This window comes from Pseudophryne corroboree, unplaced genomic scaffold (assembly GCF_028390025.1).
Source record: "Pseudophryne corroboree isolate aPseCor3 unplaced genomic scaffold, aPseCor3.hap2 scaffold_129, whole genome shotgun sequence".
Lineage (NCBI taxonomy): Eukaryota > Metazoa > Chordata > Amphibia > Anura > Myobatrachidae > Pseudophryne > Pseudophryne corroboree.
In genome coordinates this window covers 1,359,583-1,381,857 of record NW_026967915.1, presented here as the reverse complement: position 1 = coordinate 1,381,857, position 22,275 = coordinate 1,359,583, and the positions used below count along the sequence as shown (strand labels likewise).

At 34.5% G+C, this 22,275-nt stretch overlaps 2 non-coding genes across 2 annotated transcripts; both read left to right on the top strand.

The window, feature by feature from the left end:
- The first annotated feature begins 17,345 nt into the window (after positions 1-17,345).
- TRNAR-CCU (transfer RNA arginine (anticodon CCU)) lies at positions 17,346-17,418 on the top strand. The gene has a single exon. It is a non-coding gene; the product is annotated as a tRNA-Arg (tRNA).
- Positions 17,419-20,221: 2,803 nt separating this feature from the next.
- On the top strand, positions 20,222-20,294 carry TRNAR-CCU (transfer RNA arginine (anticodon CCU)). Its single transcript has one exon. It is a non-coding gene; the product is annotated as a tRNA-Arg (tRNA).
- Positions 20,295-22,275: the final 1,981 nt, after the last annotated feature.

The following is a 22,275-nucleotide window of genomic DNA, read 5'->3' as shown; positions in this document are numbered from 1 at the left end:
TATAACATTGTTGTGATTTTTTTTTTTACATTTCTATCACTGTGGACAGCTTATTCAAGTGCTATCTGGCATGCATGATCCTTTGTTGCTCATCATTCATCACCAAAAAGGATTTTCTTTTTAAATTCTTATGACTGTACTGATTGTATTGAATAAAATCCACATCTAGCATAACCGTTTTATGCTGCTAAGTGCTCCAGTTGTGCAATTGGTCAGCGCGTGGTACTTATAAGACAGTATCTGTTAAGCAATGTTGAGGTTGTGAATTCAAGCCTCACCTGGAACAGCTTTGCTTAGAGTTTTTTTCCTTTTTCTTATGTCATTAGTCATTGATTATAATCTTCTACCTTAATATTTAATATGATATTACAAAGAATGGAAGAAAGAAAGAAAGAAAGAAAGAAAGAAGGAAAGAAAGAAAGAAAGAAAGAAAGAAAGAAAGAAAGAAAGAAAGAAAGAAAAAAAACCAAACTTGATTGTGAATTTAAGTTGTCAGCACACATCTGCTTTGGTTCAAATGCACTGCATATCTTCCTTCAGTCAGCCAACAAAACAGCAATCGAAAAGATTAACACACTGTTGGTAAAGCAGTTGCATCAAATAGATTTTTTGCAATATAGCATGATAATCCATACTGGCAGCTCTGGATAGTACCAGCACATTTCTTGCTTGATTTGGTAATGCAAAGAACACAGTAAACAGCTTCACTTTTTCTCAAAAATACATAATTGACTATTAAAAACCTATCAGTCTTCAATGAGAGCATCAGTAAGCCACAGTGGCCTAATGGATAAGGCACTGGCCTCCTAAGCCAGGGATTGTGGGTTCAAGTCCTAACTGGGGTGGAAGTCATTAAAGCACCTGTGTCATCACTAGAGTTGATATTTTATCCTTGATTCAACTGTACAACAGTCTTGTAGTGTTTAGATTGCAAAAAAATGACCACAGAAGCTAAAAAATGACATTTATTATAACATTGTTGTGATTTTTTTTTTACTTTTCTATCACTGTGGACAGCTTATTCAATTGCTATCTGGCATGCATGATCCTTTGTTGCTCATCATTCATCACCAAAAATGATTTTCTTTTTAAATTCTTATGACTGTACTGATTGTATTGAATAAAATATACATCTAGCATAACCGTTTTATGCTGCTAAATGCTCCAGTGGTGCAATTGGTCAGTGCGCGGTACTTATAAGACAGTATCTGTTGAGCAATGTCGAGTTTGTGAATTCAAGCCTCACCTGGAGCAGCTTTGTTTACAATTGTTTCCTTTTTCTTATGTCATTAGTCATTGATTATAATCTTCTACCTTAATATTTAATATGATATTACAAAGGATGGAAGAAAGAAAGAAAGAAAGAAAGAAAGAAAGAAAGAAAGAAAGAAAGAAAGAAAAAACACAAACATGATTGTGAATTTAAGTTGTCAGCACACGTCTGCTTTGGTTCAAATGCACTGCATATCTTCCTTCAGTCAGCCAACAAAACAGCAATCAAAAATATTAGCACACTGGTGGTAAAGCAGTTGCATCAAATAGATTTTTTGCAATATAGCATGATAATCCATACTGACAGCTCTGGATAGTACCAGCACATTTCTTGCTGGATTTGGTAATGCAAAGAACACAGTAAACAGCTTCACTTTTTCTCAAAAATACATAATTGACTATTAAAAACCTATCAGTCTTCAATGAGAACATCAGTAAGCCACAGTGGCCTAATGGATAAGACACTGGCCTCCTAAGCCAGGGATTGTGGGTTCAAGTCCTAACTGGGGTGGAAGTCATTAAAGCAGCTGTGTCATCACTAGAGTTGATGTTTTATCCTTGATTCAACTGTACAACAGTCTTGTAGTGTTTAGATTGCAAAAAAAATGACCACAGAAGCTAAAAAATGACATTTATTATAACATTGTTGTGATTTTTGTTTTACTTTTCTATCACTGTGGACAGCTTATTCAATTGCTATCTGGCATGCATGATCCTTTGTTGCTCATCATTCATCACCAAAAATGATTTTCTTTTTAAATTCTTATGACTGTACTGATTGTATTGAATAAAATCCACATCTAGCATAACCGTTTTATGCTGCTAAGTGCTCCAGTGGTGCAATTGGTCAGTGCATGGTACTTATAAGACAGTATCTGTGGAGTAATGTCGAGTTTGTGAATTCAAGCCTCAGCTGGAGCAGCTTTGTTTACAATTGTTTCCTTTTTCTTATGTCATTAGTCATTGATTATAATCTTCTACCTTAATATTTAATATGATATCACAAAGGATGGAAGAAAGAAAGAAAGAAAGAAAGAAAGAAAGAAAGAAAAAACACAAACATGATTGTGAATTTAAGTTTTCAGCACACATCTGCTTTGGTTCAAATGCACTGCATATCTACCTTCAGTCAGCCAACAAAACAGCAATCGAAAAGATTAACACACTGTTGGTAAAGCAGTTGCATCAAATATATTTTTTGCAATATAGCATGATAATCCATACTGACAGCTCTGGATAGTACCAGCACATTTCTTGCTTGATTTGGTAATGCAAAAAACACAGTAAACAGCTTCATTTTTTCTCAAAAATACATAATTGACTATTAAAAACCTATCAGTCTTGAATGAGATCATCAGTAAGCCCCAGTGGCCTAATGGATAAGGCACTGGTCTCTTAAACCAGGGATTGAGGGTTCAAGTCCTATCTGGGGTGGAAGTCATTAAAGCAGCTGTGTCATCACTAGAGTTAATATTTTATCCTTGATTCAACTCTTCAACAGTCTTGTAGTGTTTAGATTGCATAAAAATGACCACAGAAGATAAAAAATGACATGTATTATAACATTGTTGTGATTTTTTTTTTTACATTTCTATCACTGTGGACAGCTTATTTAAGTGCTATCTGGCATGCATGATCCTTTGTTGCTCATCATTCATCACCAAAAAGGATTTTCTTTTTAAATTCTTATGACTGTACTGATTGTATTGAATAAAATCCACATCTAGCATAACCGTTTTATGCTGCTAAGTGCTCCAGTTGTGCAATTGGTCAGCGCGTGGTACTTATAAGACAGTATCTGTTAAGCAATGTTGAGGTTGTGAATTCAAGCCTCACCTGGAACAGCTTTGCTTAGAGTTTTTTTCCTTTTTCTTATGTCATTAGTCATTGATTATAATCTTCTACCTTAATATTTAATATGATATTACAAAGAATGGAAGAAAGAAAGAAAGAAAGAAAGAAAGAAGGAAAGAAAGAAAGAAAGAAAGAAAGAAAGAAAGAAAGAAAGAAAGAAAGAAAGAAAGAAAGAAAGAAAGAAAAAAAACCAAACTTGATTGTGAATTTAAGTTGTCAGCACACATCTGCTTTGGTTCAAATGCACTGCATATCTTCCTTCAGTCAGCCAACAAAACAGCAATCGAAAAGATTAACACACTGTTGGTAAAGCAGTTGCATCAAATAGATTTTTTGCAATATAGCATGATAATCCATACTGGCAGCTCTGGATAGTACCAGCACATTTCTTGCTTGATTTGGTAATGCAAAGAACACAGTAAACAGCTTCACTTTTTCTCAAAAATACATAATTGACTATTAAAAACCTATCAGTCTTCAATGAGAGCATCAGTAAGCCACAGTGGCCTAATGGATAAGGCACTGGCCTCCTAAGCCAGGGATTGTGGGTTCAAGTCCTAACTGGGGTGGAAGTCATTAAAGCACCTGTGTCATCACTAGAGTTGATATTTTATCCTTGATTCAACTGTACAACAGTCTTGTAGTGTTTAGATTGCAAAAAAATGACCACAGAAGCTAAAAAATGACATTTATTATAACATTGTTGTGATTTTTTTTTTACTTTTCTATCACTGTGGACAGCTTATTCAATTGCTATCTGGCATGCATGATCCTTTGTTGCTCATCATTCATCACCAAAAATGATTTTCTTTTTAAATTCTTATGACTGTACTGATTGTATTGAATAAAATATACATCTAGCATAACCGTTTTATGCTGCTAAATGCTCCAGTGGTGCAATTGGTCAGTGCGCGGTACTTATAAGACAGTATCTGTTGAGCAATGTCGAGTTTGTGAATTCAAGCCTCACCTGGAGCAGCTTTGTTTACAATTGTTTCCTTTTTCTTATGTCATTAGTCATTGATTATAATCTTCTACCTTAATATTTAATATGATATTACAAAGGATGGAAGAAAGAAAGAAAGAAAGAAAGAAAGAAAGAAAGAAAAAACACAAACATGATTGTGAATTTAAGTTGTCAGCACACGTCTGCTTTGGTTCAAATGCACTGCATATCTTCCTTCAGTCAGCCAACAAAACAGCAATCAAAAATATTAGCACACTGGTGGTAAAGCAGTTGCATCAAATAGATTTTTTGCAATATAGCATGATAATCCATACTGACAGCTCTGGATAGTACCAGCACATTTCTTGCTGGATTTGGTAATGCAAAGAACACAGTAAACAGCTTCACTTTTTCTCAAAAATACATAATTGACTATTAAAAACCTATCAGTCTTGAATGAGAACATCAGTAAGCCCCAGTGGCCTAATGGATAAGGCACTGGTCTCTTAAACCAGGGATTGAGGGTTCAAGTCCTATCTGGGGTGGAAGTCATTAAAGCAGCTGTGTCATCACTAGAGTTAATATTTTATCCTTGATTCAACTCTTCAACAGTCTTGTAGTGTTTAGATTGCAAAAAAATGACCACAGAAGATAAAAAATGACATGTATTATAACATTGTTTTTTTTTTTTTTTTTTACATTTCTATCACTGTGGACAGCTTATTCAAGTGCTATCTGGCATGCATGATCCTTTGTTGCTCATCATTCATCACCAAAAAGGATTTTCTTTTTAAATTCTTATGACTGTACTGATTGTATTGAATAAAATCCACATCTAGCATAACCGTTTTATGCTGCTAAGTGCTCCAGTTGTGCAATTGGTCAGCGCGTGGTACTTATAAGACAGTATCTGTTGAGCAATGTTGAGGTTGTGAATTCAAGCCTCACCTGGAACAGCTTTGCTTAGAGTTTTTTTCCTTTTTCTTATGTCATTAGTCATTGATTATAATCTTCTACCTTAATATTTAATATGATATTAGAAAGAAAGAAAGAAAGAAAAAACACAAACATGATTGTGAATTTAAGTTGTCAGCACACATCTGCTTTGGTTCAAATGCACTGCATATCTTCCTTCAGTCAGCCAACAAAACAACAATGGAAAAGATTAACATACTGTAGGTAAAGCAGTTGCATCAAATTGATTTTTTGCAATATAGCATGATAATCCATACTGGCAGCTCTGGATAGTACCAGCACATTTCATGCTGGACTTGGTAATGCAAAGAACACAGTAAACAGCATCACTTTTTCTCAAAAATAAATAATTGACTATTAAAAACCTATCAGTCTTGAATGAACAAGTCAGTAAGCCCCAGTGGCCTAATGGATAAGGCACTGGCCTCCTAAGCTAGGGATTGTGGATTCAAGTCCCATCTGGGGTGGAACTCATTAAAGCAGTTGTGTCGTCACTAGAGTTGATATTTTATCCTTGCTTCAACTGTACAACAGTCTTGTAGTGTTTAGATTGCAAAAACATGACCACAGAAGCTAAAAATGACATTTATTATAACATAGTTGTGGGTTTTTTTTTACTTTTCTATAACTGTGGACAGCTTATTCAGTGCCGTCTGGCATGCATGATCCTTTGTTGCTCATCATTCATCACCAAAAATGATTTTCTTTTTAAATTCTTATGACTGTACTGATTGTATTGAATAAAATCCACATCTAGCATAACCGTTTTATGCTGCTAAGTGCTCCAGTGGTGCAATTGGTCAGTGCGTGGTACTTATAAGACAGTATCTGTTGAGCAATGTCGAGTTTGTGAATTCAAGCCTCACCTGGAGCAGCTTTGTTTACAATTGCTTCCTTTTTCTTATGTCATTAGTCATTGATTATAATCTTCTACCTTAATATTTAATATGATATTACAAAGGATGGAAGGAAGAAAGAAAGAAAGAAAGAAAGAAAGAAAGAAAGAAAGAAAAAACAACACAAACATGATTGTGAATTTAAGTTGTCAGCACACATCTGCTTTGGTTCAAATGCACTGCATATCTACCTTCAGTCAGCCAACAAAACAGCAATCGAAAAGATTAACACACTGTTGGTAAAGCAGTTGCATCAAATATATTTTTTGCAATATAGCATGATAATCCATGCTGGCAGCTCTGGATAGTACCAGCACATTTCTTGCTTGATTTGGTAATGCAAAGAACACAGTAAACAGCTTCACTTTTTCTCAAAAATACATAATTGACTATTAAAAACCTATCAGTCTTCAATGAGAACATCAGTAAGCCACAGTGGCCTAATGGATAAGGCACTGTCCTCCTAAGCCAGGGATTGTGGGTTCAAGTCCTAACTGGGGTGGAAGTCATTAAAGCAGCTGTGTCATCACTAGAGTTGATATTTTATCCTTGATTCAACTGTACAACAGTCTTGTAGTGTTTAGATTGCAAAAAAAATGACCACAGAAGCTAAAAAATGACATTTATTATAACATTGTTTTGATTTTTTTTTTACTTTTCTATCACTGTGGACAGCTTATTCAATTGCTATCTGGCATGCATGATCCTTTGTTGCTCATCATTCATCACCAAAAATGATTTTCTTTTTAAATTCTTATGACTGTACTGATTGTATTGAATAAAATCCACATCTAGCATAACCGTTTTATGCTGCTAAGTGCTCCAGTGGTGCAATTGGTCAGTGCGTGGTACTTATAAGACAGTATCTGTTGAGCAATGTCGAGTTTGTGAATTCAAGCCTCACCTGGAGCAGTTTTGTTTACAGTTTTTTTTCCTTTTTCTTATGTCATTAGTCATTGATTATAATCTTCTACCTTAATATTTAATATGATATTACAAAGGATGGAAGAAAGAAAGAAAGAAAGAAAGAAAGAAAGAAAGAAAGAAAGAAAGAAAGAAAGAAAGAAAGAAAGAAAAAGAAAGAAAGAGAAAAAACACAAACATGATTGTGAATTTAAGTTGTCAGCACACATCTGCTTTGGTTCAAATGCACTGCATATATTCCTTCAGTTAGCCAACAAAACAACAATGGAAAAGATTAACATACTGTAGGTAAAGCAGTTGCATCAAATTGTTTTTTTGCAATATAGCATGATAATCCATAGTTTGTGAATTCAAGCCTCACCTGGAGCAGTTTTGTTTACAGTTGTTTCCTTTTTCTTATGTCATTAGTCATTGATTATAATCTTCTACCTTAATATTTAATATGATATTACAAAGGATGGAAGAAAGAAAGAAAGAAAGAAAGAAAGAAAGAAAGAAAGAAAGAAAGAAAGAAAGAAAGAAAGAAAGAAAGAAAGAAAAAACACAAACATGATTGTGAATTTAAGTTGTCAGCACACGTCTGCTTTGGTTCAAATGCACTGCATATCTTCCTTCAGTCAGCCAACAAAACAGCAATCAAAAATATTAGCACACTGGTGGTAAAGCAGTTGCATCAAATAGATTTTTTGCAATATAGCATGATAATCCATACTGACAGCTCTGGATAGTACCAGCACATTTCTTGCTGGATTTGGTAATGCAAAGAACACAGTAAACAGCTTCACTTTTTCTCAAAAATACATAATTGACTATTAAAAACCTATCAGTCTTCAATGAGAACATCAGTAAGCCACGGTGACCTAATGGATAATGCACTGGCCTCCTAAGCCAGGGATTGTGGGTTCAAGTCCTAACTGGGGTGGAAGTCATTAAAGCAGCTGTGTCATCACTAGAGTTGATATTTTATCCTTGATTCAACTGTACAACAGTCTTGTAGTGTTTAGATTGCAAAAAAAAATGACCACAGAAGCTAAAAAATGACATTTATTATAACATTGTTTTGATTTTTTTTTTACTTTTCTATCACTGTGGACAGCTTATTCAATTGCTATCTGGCATGCATGATCCTTTGTTGCTCATCATTCATCACCAAAAATGATTTTCTTTTTAAATTCTTATGACTGTACTGATTGTATTGAATAAAATCCACATCTAGCATAACCGTTTTATGCTGCTAAGTGCTCCAGTGGTGCAATTGGTCAGTGCGTGGTACTTATAAGACAGTATCTGTTGAGCAATGTCGAGTTTGTGAATTCAAGCCTCACCTGGAGCAGCTTTGTTTACAAATGTTTCCTTTTTCTTATGTCATTAGTCATTGATTATAATCTTCTACCTTAATATTTAATATGATATTACAAAGGATGGAAGAAAGAAAGAAAGAAAGAAAGAAAGTGAGAAAGAAAGAAAGAAAGAAAGAAAGAAAGAAAGAAAGAAAGAAAGAAAGAAAGAAAGAAAGAAAGAAAGAAAGAAAAAGAAAAAAAAACTTGATTGTGAATTTAAGTTGTCAGCACACATCTGCTTTGGTTCAAATGCACTGCATATCTTCCTTCAGTCAGCCAACAAAGCAGCAATCGAAAAGATTAACACACTGTTGGTAAAGCAGTTGCATCAAATAGATTTTTTGCAATATAGCATGATAATCCATACTGACAGCTCTGGATAGTACCAGCACATTTCTTGCTGGATTTGGTAATGTAAAGAACACAGTAAACAGCTTCACTATTTCTCAAAAATACATAATTGACTATGAAAAACCTATCAGTCTTGAATGAACACAACAGTAAGCCCTGGTGGCTATTGGATAAGGCACTGGCCTCCTAAGCCAGGGATTGTGGGTTCAAGTCCCATCTGGGGTGGAAGTCATGAAAGCAGCTGTGTTTTCACCAGAGTTTATATTTTATCCTTGATTCAACTGTACAACAGTCTTGTAGTGTTTAGATTGCAAAAAAATGACCACAGAAGTTAAAAAATGACATTTATTATAACATTGTTGTGATATTTTTTTTTTTACTTTTCTATCACTGTGGACAGCTTTTTCAAGTGCCATCTAGCATGCATGATCCTTTGTTGCTCATCATTCATCACCAAAAATTATTTTCTTTTTAAATTCTTATGACTGTACTGATTGTATTGAATAAAATCCACATCTAGCATAACCGTTTTATGCTGCTAAGTGCTCCAGTGGTGCAATTGGTCAGCGCGTGGTACTTATAAGACAGTATCTGTTGAGCAATGTCGATTTTGTGAATTCAAGCCTCACCTGGAGCAGCTTTGTTTACAATTGTTTCCTTTTTCTTATGTCATTAGTCATTGATTATAATCTTCTACCTTAATATTTAATATGATATTACAAAGGATGGAAGAAAGAAAGAAAGAAAGAAAGAAAGAAAGAAAGAAAGAAAGAAAGAAAGAAAGAAAGAAAGAAAGAAAGAAAAAACAACACAAACATGATTGTGAATTTAAGTTGTCAGCACACATCTGCTTTGGTTCAAATGCACTGCATATCTACCTTCAGTCAGCCAACAAAACAGCAATCGAAAATATTAAAACACTGTTGGTAAAGCAGTTGCATCAAACAGATTTTTTGCAATATAGCATGATAATCCATACTGACAGCTCTGGATAGTACCAGCACATTTCTTGCTGGATTTGGTAATGTAAAGAACACAGTAAACAGCTTCACTATTTCTCAAAAATACATAATTGACTATTAAAAACCTATCAGTCTTCAATGAGAACATCAGTAAGCCACAGTGGCCTAATGGATAAGGCTCTGGCCTCCTAAACCAGGGATTGTGGGTTCAAGTCCTAACTGGGGTGGAAGTCATTAAAGAAGCTGTGTCCTCACTAGAGTTGATATTTTATCCTTGATTCAACTGTACAACAGTCTTGTAGTGTTTAGATTGCAAAAAATGACCACAGAAGCTAAAAAATGACATTTATTATAACATTGTTGTGATCTTTTTTTACTTTTCTATCACTGTGGACAGCTTATTCAATTGCTATCTGGCATGCATGATCCTTTGTTGCTCATCATTCATCACCAAAAATTATTTTCTTTTTAAATTCTTATGACTGTACTGATTGTATTGAATAAAATCCACATCTAGCATAACCGTTTTATGCTGCTAAGTGCTCCATTGGTGCAATTGGTCAGTGCGTGGTACTTATAAGACAGTATCTGTTGAGCAATGTCGAGTTTGTGAATTCAAGCCTCACCTGGAGCAGCTTTGTTTACAAATGTTTCCTTTTTCTTATGTCATTAGTCATTGATTATAATCTTCTACCTTAATATTTAATATGATATTACAAAGGATGGAAGAAAGAAAGAAAGAAAGAAAGAAAGAGAGAAAGAAAGTGAGAAAGAAAGAAAGAAAGAAAGAAAGAAAGAAAGAAAGAAAGAAAGAAAGAAAGAAAGAAAGAAAGAAAGAAAGAAAGAAAGAAAGAAAGAAAAAGAAAATAAAACTTGATTGTGAATTTAAGTTGTCAGCACACATCTGCTTTGGTTCAAATGCACTGCATATCTTCCTTCAGTCAGCCAACAAAACAGCAATCGAAAAGATTAACACACTGTTGGTAAAGCAGTTGCATCAAATAGATTTTTTGCAATATAGCATGATAATCCATACTGACAGCTCTGGATAGTACCAGCACATTTCTTGCTGGATTTGGTAATGTAAAGAACACAGTAAACAGCTTCACTATTTCTCAAAAATACATAATTGACTATGAAAAACCTATCAGTCTTGAATGAATACAACAGTAAGCCCTGGTGGCTATTGGATAAGGCACTGGCCTCCTAAGCCAGGGATTGTGGGTTCAAGTCCCATCTGGGGTGGAAGTCATGAAAGCAGCTGTGTTTTCACCAGAGTTTATATTTTATCCTTGATTCAACTGTACAACAGTCTTGTAGTGTTTAGATTGCAAAAAAATGACCACAGAAGTTAAAAAATGACATTTATTATAACATTGTTGTGATTTTTTTTTTTTACTTTTCTATCACTGTGGACAGCTTTTTCAAGTGCCATCTAGCATGCATGATCCTTTGTTGCTCATCATTCATCACCAAAAATTATTTTCTTTTTAAATTCTTATGACTGTACTGATTGTATTGAATAAAATCCACATCTAGCATAACCGTTTTATGCTGCTAAGTGCTCCAGTGGTGCAATTGGTCAGCGCGTGGTACTTATAAGACAGTATCTGTTGAGCAATGTCGATTTTGTGAATTCAAGCCTCACCTGGAGCAGCTTTGTTTACAATTGTTTCCTTTTTCTTATGTCATTAGTCATTGATTATAATCTTCTACCTTAATATTTAATATGATATTACAAAGGATGGAAGAAAGAAAGAAAGAAAGAAAGAAAGAAAGAAAGAAAGAAAGAAAGAAAGAAAGAAAGAAAGAAAGAAAGAAAGAAAGAAAGAAAGAAAGAAAGAAAAAACAACACAAACATGATTGTGAATTTAAGTTGTCAGCACACATCTGCTTTGGTTCAAATGCACTGCATATCTACCTTCAGTCAGCCAACAAAACAGCAATCGAAAAGATTAAAACACTGTTGGTAAAGCAGTTGCATCAAATAGATTTTTTGCAATATAGCATGATAATCCATACTGACAGCTCTGGATAGTACCAGCACATTTCTTGCTGGATTTGGTAAAGTAAAGAACACAGTAAACAGCTTCACTATTTCTCAAAAATACATAATTGACTATTAAAAACCTATCAGTCTTCAATGAGAACATCGGTAAGCCACAGTGGCCTAATGGATAAGGCTCTGGCCTCCTAAACCAGGGATTGTGGGTTCAAGTCCTAACTGGGGTGGAAGTCATTAAAGAAGCTGTGTCATCACTAGAGTTGATATTTTATCCTTGATTCAACTGTACAACAGTCTTGCAGTGTTTAGATTGCAAAAAAATGACCACAGAAGCTAAAAAATGACATTTATTATAACATTGTTGTGATCTTTTTTTACTTTTCTATCACTGTGGACAGCTTATTCAATTGCTATCTGGCATGCATGATCCTTTGTTGCTCATCATTCATCACCAAAAATTATTTTCTTTTTAAATTCTTATGACTGTACTGATTGTATTGAATAAAATCCACATCTAGCATAACCGTTTTATGCTGCTAAGTGCTCCAGTGGTGCAATTGGTCAGTGCGTGGTACTTATAAGACAGTATCTGTTGAGCAATGTCGAGTTTGTGAATTCAAGCCTCACCTGGAGCAGCTTTGTTTACAAATGTTTCCTTTTTCTTATGTCATTAGTCATTGATTATAATCTTCTACCTTAATATTTAATATGATATTACAAAGGATGGAAGAAAGAAAGAAAGAAAGAAAGAAAGAAAGAAAGAAAGAAAGAAAGAAAGAAAGAAAGAAAGAAAGAAAGAGAAAAAACACAAACATGATTGTGAATTTAAGTTGTCAGCACACGTCTGCTTTGGTTCAAATGCACTGCATATCTTCCTTCAGTCAGCCAACAAAACAGCAATCAAAAATATTAGCACACTGGTGGTAAATCAGTTGCATCAAATAGATTTTTTGCAATATAGCATGATAATCCATACTGACAGCTCTGGATAGTACCAGCACATTTCTTGCTGGATTTGGTAATGCAAAGAACACAGTAAACAGCTTCACTTTTTCTCAAAAATACATAATTGACTATTAAAAACCTATCAGTCTTCAATGAGAACATCAGTAAGCCACAGTGGCCTAATGGATAAGGCACTGACCTCCTAAGCCAGGGATTGTGGGTTCAAGTCCTAACTGGGGTGGAAGTCATTAAAGCAGCTGTGTCATCACTAGAGTTGAAATTTTATCCTTGATTCAACTGTACAACAGTCTTGTAGTGTTCAGATTGCAAAAAAAATGACCACAGAAGCTAAAAAATGACATTTATTATAACATTGTTGTGATTTTTTTTTTACTTTTCTATCACTGTGGACAGCTTATTCAATTGCTATCTGGCATGCATGATCCTTTGTTGCTCATCATTCATCACCAAAAATGATTTTCTTTTTAAATTCTTATGACTGTACTGATTGTATTGAATAAAATCCACATCTAGCATAACCGTTTTATGCTGCTAAGTGCTCCAGTGGTGCAATTGGTCAGTGCGTGGTACTTATAAGACAGTATCTGTTGAGCAATGTCGAGTTTGTGAATTCAAGCCTCACCTGGAGCAGCTTTGTTTACAATTGTTTCCTTTTTCTTATGTCATTAGTCATTGATTATAATCTTCTACCTTAATATTTAATATGATATTACAAAGGATGGAAGAAAGAAAGAAAGAAAGAAAGAAAGAAAGAAAGAAAGAAAGAAAGAAAGAAAGAAAGAAAGAAAAAACACAAACATGATTGTGAATTTAAGTTGTCAGCACACATCTGCTTTGGTTCAAATGCACTGCATATCTACCTTCAGTCAGCCAACAAAACAGCAATCGAAAAGATTAACACACTGTTGGTAAAGCAGTTGCATCAAATATATTTTTTGCAATATAGCATGATAATCCATACTGACAGCTCTGGATAGTACCAGCACATTTCTTGCTTGATTTGGTAATGCAAAAAACACAGTAAACAGCTTCACTTTTTCTAAAAAATACATAATTGACTATTAAAAACCTATCAGTCTTGAATGAGAACATCAGTAAGCCCCAGTGGCCTAATGGATAAGGCACTTGTCTCTTCAGCCAGGGATTGAGGGTTCAAGTCCTATCTGGGGTGGAAGTCATTAAAGCAGCTGTGTCATCTCTAGAGTTAATATTTTATCCTTGATTCAACTCTACAACAGTCTTGTAGTATTTAGATTGCAAAAAAATGACCACAGAAGATAAAAAATGACATGTATTATAACATTGTTGTGATTTTTTTTTTTTACATTTCTATCACTGTGGACAGCTTATTCAAGTGCTATCTGGCATGCATGATCCTTTGTTGCTCATCATTCATCACCAAAAAGGATTTTCTTTTTAAATTCTTATGACTGTACTGATTTTATTGAATAAAATCCACATCTAGCATAACCGTTTTATGCTGCTAAGTGCTCCAGTGGTGCAATTGGTCAGCGCGTGGTACTTATAAGACAGTATCTGTTGAGCAATGTTGAGGTTGTGAATTCAAGCCTCACCTGGAGCAGCTTTGCTTAGAGTTTTTTTCCTTTTTCTTATGTCATTAGTCATTGATTATAATCTTCTACCTTAATATTTAATATGATATTACAAAGAATGAAAGAAAGAAAGAAAGAAAGAAAGAAAGAAAGAAAGAAAGAAAGAAAGAAAGAAAGAAAGAAAGAAAGAAAAAAAACCAAACTTGATTGTGAATTTAAGTTGTCAGCACACATCTGCTTTGGTTCAAATGCACTGCATATCTTCCTTCAGTCAGCCAACAAAACAGCAATCAAAAAGATTAACACACTGTTGGTAAAGCAGTTGCATCAAATAGATTTTTTGCAATATAGCATGATAATCCATAGTGACAGCTCTGGATAGTACCAGCACATTTCTTGCTGGATTTGGTAATGTAAAGAACACAGTAAACAGCTTCACTATTTCTCGAAAATACATAATTGACTATGAAAAACCTATCAGTCTTGAATGAAAACAACAGTAAGCCCCAGTGGCTATTGGATAAGGCACTGGTCTCATAAGCCAGGGATTGTGGGTTCAAGTCCCATCTGGGGTGGAAGTCATGAAAGCAGCTGTGTTTTCACCAGAGTTTATATTTTATCCTTGATTCAACTGTACAACAGTCTTGTAGTGTTTAGATTGCAAAAAAAATGACCACAGAAGCTAAAAAATGACATTTATTATAACATTGTTGTGATTTTTTTTTTACTTTTCTATCACTGTGGACAGCTTATTCAATTGCTATCTGGCATGCATGATCCTTTGTTGCTCATCATTCATCACCAAAAATGATTTTCTTTTTAAATTCTTATGACTGTACTGATTGTATTGAATAAAATCCACATCTAGCATAACCGTTTTATGCTGCTAAGTGCTCCTGTGGTGCAATTGGTCAGTGCGTGGTACTTATAAGACAGTATCTGTTGAGCAATGTCGAGTTTGTGAATTCAAGCCTCACCTGGAGCAGCTTTGTTTACAATTGTTTCCTTTTTCTTATGTCATTAGTCATTGATTATAATCTTCTACCTTAATATTTAATATGATATTACAAAGGATGGAAGAAAGAAAGAAAGAAAGAAAGAAAGAAAGAAAGAAAGAAAGAAAGAAAGAAAGAAAGAAAGAAAACTTGATTGTGAATTTAAGTTGTCAGCACACATCTGCTTTGGTTCAAATGCACTGCATATCTTCCTTCAGTCAGCCAACAAAACAACAATGGAAAAGATTAACATACTGTAGGTAAAGCAGTTGCATCAAATTTATTTTTTGCAATATAGCATGATAATCCATACTGGCAGCTCTGGATAGTACCAGCACATTTCTTGCTGGACTTGGTAATGCAAAGAACACAGTAAACAGCTTCACTTTTTCTCAAAAATAAATAATTGACTATTAAAAACATATCAGTCTTGAAAGAGAAAGTCAGTAAGCCCCAGTGGCCTAATAGATAAGGCACTGGTCTACTAAACTAGGGATTGGGGGTTCAAGTCCCATCTGGGGTGGAATTCATTAAAGCAGGTGTGTCATCACTAGTTTATATTTTATCCTTGCTTCAACTGTACGACAGTCTTGTAGTGTTTAGATTGCAAAAACATGACCACAGAAGTTAAAAATGACATTTATTATAACATTGTTGTGGTTTTTTTTTTTACTTTTCTATCACTGTGGAAAGCTTATTCAAGTGCCATCTGGCATGCATGATCCTTTGTTGCTCATCATTCATCACCAAAAATGATTTTCTTTTTAAATTCTTATGACTGTACTGATTGTATTGAATAAAATCCACATCTAGCATAACTGTTTTATGCTGCAAAGTGCTCCAGTGGTGCAATTGGTCAGAGCGTGGTACTTATAAGACAGTATCTGTTGAGCAATGTCAAGGTTGTGAATTCAAGCCTCACCTGGAGCAGTTTTGTTTACAGTTTTTTTCCTTTTTCTTATGTCATTAGTCATTGATTATAATCTTCTACCTTAATATTTAATATGATATTAGAAAGAAAGAAAGAAAGAAAGAAAGAAAGAAAGAAAGAAAGACAGAAAGAAAGAAAGAAAGAAAGAAAGAAAGAAAAAACACAAATATGATTGTGAATTTAAGTTGTCAGCACACATCTGCTTTGGTTCAAATGCACTGCATATCTTCCTTCAGTCAGCCAACAAAACAACAATGGAAAAGATTAACATACTGTAGGTAAAGCAGTTGCATCAAATAGATTTTTTGCAATTTAGCATGATAATCCATACTGACAGCTCTGGATAGTACCAGCACATTTCTTGCTGGACTTGGTAATGCAAAGAACACAGTAAACAGCTTCACTTTTTCTCAAAAATAAATAATTGACTATTAAAAACCTATCAGTCTTGACTGAGAAAGTCAGTAAGCACCAGTGGCCTAATAGATAAGGCACTGGCCTCCTAAGACGGGGATTGTGGGTTCAAGTCCCATCTGGGGTGGAACTCGTTAAAGCACCTGTGTCATCTCTAGAGTTGATACTTTATCCTTGCTTCAACTGTATAACAGTCTTGTAGTGTTTAGATTGCAAAAACATGACCACAGAAGTTAAAAATGACATTTATTATAACATTGTTGTGGTTTTTTTTTTTACTTTTCTATCACTGTGGAAAGCTTATTCAAGTGCCATCTGGCATGCATCATCCTTTGTTGCTCATCATTCATCACCAAAAATGATTTTCTTTTTAAATTCTTATGACTGTACTGATTGTATTGAATAAAATCCACATCTAGCATAACTATTTTATGCTGCAAAGTGCTCCAGTGGTGCAATTGGTCAGAGCATGGTACTTATAAGACAGTATCTGTTGAGCAATGTCAAGGTTGTGAATTCAAGCCTCACCTGGAGCAGTTTTGTTTACAGTTTTTTTCCTTTTTCTTATGTCATTAGTCATTGATTATAATCTTCTACCTTAATATTTAATATGATATTAGAAAGAAAGAAAGAAAGAAAGAAAGAAAGAAAAAACACAAATATGATTGTGAATTTAAGTTGTCAGCACACATCTGCTTTGGTTCAAATGCACTGCATATCTTCCTTCAGTCTGCCAACAAAACAACAATGGAAAAGATTTACATACTGTAGGTAAAGCAGTTGCATCAAATTGATTTTTTGCAATATAGCATGATAATCCATACTGGCAGCTCTGGATAGTACCAGCACATTTCTTGCTGGACTTGGTAATGCAAAGAACACAGTAAACAGCTTCACTTTTTCTCAAAAATAAATAATTGACTATTAAAAACATATCAGTCTTGAAAGAGAAAGTCAGTAAGCCCCAGTGGCCTAATGGATAAGGCACTGGCCTCCTAAGCCAGGGATTGTGGGTTCAAGTCCCATCTGGGGTGGAAGTCATTAAAGCAGCTGTGTCATCTCTAGAGTTAATATTTTATCCTTGATTCAACTCTACAACAGTCTTGTAGTATTTAGATTGCAAAAAAATGACCACAGAAGATAAAAAATGACATGTATTATAACATTGTTGTGATTTTTTTTTTTTACATTTCTATCACTGTGGACAGCTTATTCAAGTGCTATCTGGCATGCATGATCCTTTGTTGCTCATCATTCATCACCAAAAAGGATTTTCTTTTTAAATTCTTATGACTGTACTGATTTTATTGAATAAAATCCACATCTAGCATAACCGTTTTATGCTGCTAAGTGCTCCAGTGGTGCAATTGGTCAGCGCGTGGTACTTATAAGACAGTATCTGTTGAGCAATGTTGAGGTTGTGAATTCAAGCCTCACCTGGAGCAGCTTTGCTTAGAGTTTTTTTCCTTTTTCTTATGTCATTAGTCATTGATTATAATCTTCTACCTTAATATTTAATATGATATTACAAAGAATGAAAGAAAGAAAGAAAGAAAGAAAGAAAGAAAGAAAGAAAGAAAGAAAGAAAAAAAAAAACCAAACTTGATTGTGAATTTAAGTTGTCAGCACACATCTGCTTTGGTTCAAATGCACTGCATATCTTCCTTCAGTCAGCCAACAAAACAGCAATCAAAAAGATTAACACACTGTTGGTAAAGCAGTTGCATCAAATAGATTTTTTGCAATATAGCATGATAATCCATACTGACAGCTCTGGATAGTACCAGCACATTTCTTGCTGGATTTGGTAATGTAAAGAACACAGTAAACAGCTTCACTATTTCTCGAAAATACATAATTGACTATGAAAAACCTATCAGTCTTGAATGAAAACAACAGTAAGCCCCAGTGGCTATTGGATAAGGCACTGGCCTCATAAGCCAGGGATTGTGGGTTCAAGTCCCATCTGGGGTGGAAGTCATGAAAGCAGCTGTGTTTTCACCAGAGTTTATATTTTATCCTTGATTCAACTGTACAACAGTCTTGTAGTGTTTAGATTGCAAAAAAAATGACCACAGAAGCTAAAAAATGACATTTATTATAACATTGTTGTGATTTTTTTTTTACTTTTCTATCACTGTGGACAGCTTATTCAATTGCTATCTGGCATGCATGATCCTTTGTTGCTCATCATTCATCACCAAAAATGATTTTCTTTTTAAATTCTTATGACTGTACTGATTGTATTGAATAAAATCCACATCTAGCATAACCGTTTTATGCTGCTAAGTGCTCCAGTGGTGCAATTGGTCAGTGCGTGGTACTTATAAGACAGTATCTGTTGAGCAATGTCGAGTTTGTGAATTCAAGCCTCACCTGGAGCAGCTTTGTTTACAATTGTTTCCTTTTTCTTATGTCATTAGTCATTGATTATAATCTTCTACCTTAATATTTAATATGATATTACAAAGGATGGAAGAAAGAAAGAAAGAAAGAAAGAAAGAAAGAAAGAAAGAAAGAAAGAAAGAAAGAAAGAAAGAAAGAAAGAAAGAAAACTTGATTGTGAATTTAAGTTGTCAGCACACATCTGCTTTGGTTCAAATGCACTGCATATCTTCCTTCAGTCAGCCAACAAAACAACAATGGAAAAGATTAACATACTGTAGGTAAAGCAGTTGCATCAAATTTATTTTTTGCAATATAGCATGATAATCCATACTGGCAGCTCTGGATAGTACCAGCACATTTCTTGCTGGACTTGGTAATGCAAAGAACACAGTAAACAGCTTCACTTTTTCTCAAAAATAAATAATTGACTATTAAAAACATATCAGTCTTGAAAGAGAAAGTCAGTAAGCCCCAGTGGCCTAATAGATAAGGCACTGGTCTACTAAACTAGGGATTGGGGGTTCAAGTCCCATCTGGGGTGGAATTCATTAAAGCAGGTGTGTCATCACTAGTTTATATTTTATCCTTGCTTCAACTGTACGACAGTCTTGTAGTGTTTAGATTGCAAAAACATGACCACAGAAGTTAAAAATGACATTTATTATAACATTGTTGTGGTTTTTTTTTTTACTTTTCTATCACTGTGGAAAGCTTATTCAAGTGCCATCTGGCATGCATGATCCTTTGTTGCTCATCATTCATCACCAAAAATGATTTTCTTTTTAAATTCTTATGACTGTACTGATTGTATTGAATAAAATCCACATCTAGCATAACTGTTTTATGCTGCAAAGTGCTCCAGTGGTGCAATTGGTCAGAGCGTGGTACTTATAAGACAGTATCTGTTGAGCAATGTCAAGGTTGTGAATTCAAGCCTCACCTGGAGCAGTTTTGTTTACAGTTTTTTTCCTTTTTCTTATGTCATTAGTCATTGATTATAATCTTCTACCTTAATATTTAATATGATATTACAAAGAAAGAAAGAAAGAAAGAAAGAAAGAAAGAAAGAAAGAAAGAAAGAAAGAAAGACAGAAAGAAAGAAAGAAAGAAAGAAAGAAAGAAAGAAAGAAAGAAAGAAAAAACACAAATATGATTGTGAATTTAAGTTGTCAGCACACATCTGCTTTGGTTCAAATGCACTGCATATCTTCCTTCAGTCTGCCAACAAAACAACAATGGAAAAGATTTACATACTGTAGGTAAAGCAGTTGCATCAAATTGATTTTTTGCAATATAGCATGATAATCCATACTGGCAGCTCTGGATAGTACCAGCACATTTCTTGCTGGACTTGGTAATGCAAAGAACACAGTAAACAGCTTCACTTTTTCTCAAAAATAAATAATTGACTATTAAAAACATATCAGTCTTGAAAGAGAAAGTCAGTAAGCCCCAGTGGCCTAATGGATAAGGCACTTGCCTCCTAAGCCAGGGATTGTGGGTTCAAGTCCCATCTGGGGTGGAACTCATTAAAGCAGCTGTGTCGTCACTAGAGTTGATACTTTATCCTTGCTTTAACTGTACACCAGTCTTGTAGTGTTTAGATTGCAAAAACATGACCACAGAAGCTAAAAATGACATTTATTATAACATTGTTGTGGGTTTTTTTTTTTACTTTTCTATCACTGTGGAAAGCTTATTCAAGTGCCATCTGGCATGCATGATCCTTTGTTGCTCATCATTCATCACCAAAAATGATTTTCTTTTTAAATTCTTATGACTGTACTGATTGTATTGAATAAAATCCACATCTAGCATAACTGTTTTATGCTGCAAAGTGCTCCAGTGGTGCAATTGGTCAGAGCGTGGTACTTATAAGATAGTATCTGTTGAGCAATGTCAAGGTTGTGAATTCAAGCCTCACCTGGAGCAGTTTTGTTTACAGTTTTTTTCCTTTTTCTTATGTCATTAGTCATTGATTATAATCTTCTACCTTAATATTTAATATGATATTACAAAGAAAGAAAGAAAGAAAGAAAGAAAGAAAGAAAGAAAGAAAGAAAGAAAGAAAGAAAGAAAAAACACAAATATGATTGTGAATTTAAGTTGTCAGCACACATCTGCTTTGGTTCAAATGCACTGCATATCTTCCTTCAGTCAGCCAACAAAACAACAATGGAAAAGATTTACATACTGTAGGTAAAGCAGTTGCATCAAATTGATTTTTTGCAATATAGCATGATAATCCATACCAGCAGCTCTGGATAGTACCAGCACATTTCATGCTGGACTTGGTAATGCAAAGAACACAGTAAACAGCATCACTTTTTCTCATAAATAAATAATTGACTATTAAAAACCAATCAGTCTTGAAGGAGAAGGTCAGTAAGCCCCAGTGGCCTAATGGATAAGGCACTGGCCCCCTAAGCTAGGGATTGTGGGTTCAAGTGCCATCTGTTGTGTCGTCACTAGAGTTGATATTTTATCCTTGCTTCAACTGTACAACAGTCTTGTAGTGTTTAGATTGCAAAAACATGACCACAGAAGCTAAAAATGACATTTATTATAACATTGTTGTGGTTTTTTTTTTACTTTTCTATCACTGTGGACAGCTTATTCAAGTGCCATCTGGCATGCATGATCCTTTGTTGCTCATCATTCATCACCAAAAATGATTTTCTTTTTAAATTCTTATGACTGTACTGATTGTATTGAATAAAATCCACATCTAGCATAACTTTTTTATGCTGCAAAGTGCTCCAGTGGTGCAATTGGACAGCGTTTGGTACTTATAAGACAGTATCTGTTGAGCAATGTCAAGGTTGTGAATTCAAGTCTCACCTGAAACAGTTTTGTTTACAGTTTTTTTCCTTTTTCTTATGTCATTAGTCATTGATTATAATCTTCTACCTAAATATTTAATATGATATTACAAAGGATGGAAGAAAGAAAGAAAGAAAGAAAGAAAGAAAGAAAGAAAGAAAGAAAGAAAACACAAACATGATTGTGAATTTAAGTTGTCAGCACACATCTGCTTTGGTTCAAATGCACTGCATATATTCCTTCAGTCAGCCAACAAAACAACAATGGAAAAGATTAACATACTGTAGGTAAAGCAGTTGCATCAAATTGATTTTTTGCAATATAGCATGATAATCCATACTGGCAGCTCTGGATAGTACCAGCACATTTCTTGCTGGACTTGGTAATGCAAAGAACACAGTAAACAGCTTCACTTTTTCTCAAAAATAAATAATTGACTATTAAAAACCTATCAGTCTTGACTGAGAAAGTCAGTAAGCACCAGTGGCCTAATGGATAAGGCATTGGCCTCCTAAAACAAGGATTGTGGGTTCAAGTCCCATCTGGGTTGGAACTCATTAAAGCAGCTGTGTTGTCACTAGAGTTAATATTTTATCCTTGCTTCAACTGTACAACAGTCTTGTAGTGTTTAGATTGCAAAAACATGACCACAGAAGTTAAAAATGACATTTATTATAACA